A 2,317-nucleotide genomic window follows, 5' to 3' on the forward strand; every position below is an offset into this window, starting at 1 on the left:
AGAGACGGAGCAGGATTGGCTGCTCCCCCTCACACCAGCTCCGTGGCTGGTAGTCGGTGCTTTGTGGGCTCCACCATGATGTATGTATTTCATCCATTTTTACGGATCATTTTATTGCTTGATCCCAAAAATAAGAGGGACATAATATCAGGTGGACCACACCACATGAAAACAATAGTGATTGGATATCAACCATTAAAATCTTCTTAAGGCCCACTATACTGTTTATTTGACATCGAATCTGTTGATTAGGTCATACAGGCACAGATGAAGAGAAAAAACAAAGATCAGCTTGATTCAAAACTTTTCTGCCCCCAAAATGCTTTTAATGGTCAACCCTCGTTCAACACTGTTTCCTATAATGTGGTCTACTTGAGATTTGGATATACCTCATTTTTGGATTCATATTGTAAAGCGATCTGTAAAAATAAATGGATGGCATGGATGAAACACATACATCATGGTGGGGCCCACATAGCACTGACCACCAGCCATTGGATGGTGCCAGGGGGAGTAGTCAGTCCGTTTCCAACAGGGACACCCCCTCCAGATAGATGGGTGCGACCCGAAAGCGGATTGGCTGGTGTACCACACACCAGCTATATAGCTGATGTATTGACACCAGCAAGTTCTGTAGGTTACATCATGAGGCATGTGTTATATACAAACCGTTCATCCATTTTTCGAGCTCGTCTTAAGGCTAGAGCCGAGAAATAAGGTAGATATGAAGATTAAGTGGACCACACTACTAAAACCCTACCATTGAAATCCTTTTGGGGGTCACATAAGTTTTGGATCAATATGAAATTTGTATTTCCTCTTCATCCATGTATTTGTGACCTTATGAACAGATTTGATGGAAAATAAATGTTATGGTGGGCCCTACGAAATTTTTAACAGTAAAAATTATTATCCCCTGTACTATTTTTGATGTGATCCACTTGAGCATTGGATTCGATTCATTTTTTGGCTGATGCTCTAAAATGATCTCGAAAAGTAGATGACGGTGTGGATATAATAAATACATCATTTTAGGGCTATGTAACTTTGATCTCCATTGAACCGTTCATACAACTTGGAGCTTGAGAAGCGTCGACGCTCGTCCTTCGCACAACATGTATCTACATCAGCTATATAATACATGTCGTGCGGAGCTCCAAGCTATACCAACGGTTCAAAGGGGATCAAAGTTACAGGGGCCCTACAATGATGTATTTATTATATCCACACCGTTCATCAGATTTTCAAGATCATTTTTTAGCATTATCCGAAAAATGAATCATATCCAAAACTCAAATGGACCATACCAAAAATAGCAGCGGGGATAATGATTTTCACCATTAAAAAATTCGCAAGGCCCACAATAGTGTTTAGTTTCCATCTAATCTGTTCATAAGGTCACAAATACCTAGATGAATAGGAGAAACAAATTTCATATTGATCTGAAACTTCTATGACCCCAAAAGGGTTTCAATGGTAAATGGTCAATCTCCCACTGCTTTTTACAATGTGGTCCACTTTAACTTTAGATCTATCTTATTTTTTGGATCAAGCCTTAGGACAAGCTCGCCAAATAGATGGACGGTTTGGATATAACACATACCTCGTGATGGGACCCACAAAACTTGCTGACATCAATACACCGCTAATACAGCTGGTGTCTGGTACATCAGCCAATCCGCTTCCGTCTATGCGGTGTACGCAAACCGAGCTAGCTCGGTTAGCTTGCTCGATTCGACTCGAAAAAGCTCGATTTAACTCAGTTTGAAGCTGAGTTTGAGCAAAGTCGAGTTGATTTTTTGAGCTCGAAAATGAGTTCGAGCCGAGTTCGAGTTGGCCCCAGCTCGACTCGACTCGACTCGGATCGAACCCAGCTCGAATCGAACTCGGATCGAACTAGTTCGGTGACTCGATTACTTTGATATTGATGTTGCTCACCAATTGTTTGATGAAATAACTCAAAGAAGTGTGGTTGGTGGCAAGGAAGGTATGTATATGAAACTAACACCCTTTTTTTCTTGATTTTTATGTTGCTTAAAAGGTGTTTGATAAAATACCTGTAAAACCATTGATGTTGTCTCAAATAGAGTGAGATTTTAAAGGTGTAACCAATGTTATCGAATAGCATATGCGATCGTGTGCGATTACATATGCGTGTGCGCATATGCGATCGTGTGTGATTGCATACGCGTGTGCGCATATGTGATCGCACAATCGCATATGCAGTCGCATATATATATATATATATATATTCACATTTTTCAAAAAAAAATTTTAAAAAAAAAGAAAAATAAGGAAAAAATTGGAAAAAATCAAA

This window comes from Magnolia sinica, chromosome 16 (assembly GCF_029962835.1).
Source record: "Magnolia sinica isolate HGM2019 chromosome 16, MsV1, whole genome shotgun sequence".
Classification (NCBI taxonomy): Eukaryota; Viridiplantae; Streptophyta; class Magnoliopsida; order Magnoliales; family Magnoliaceae; genus Magnolia; species Magnolia sinica.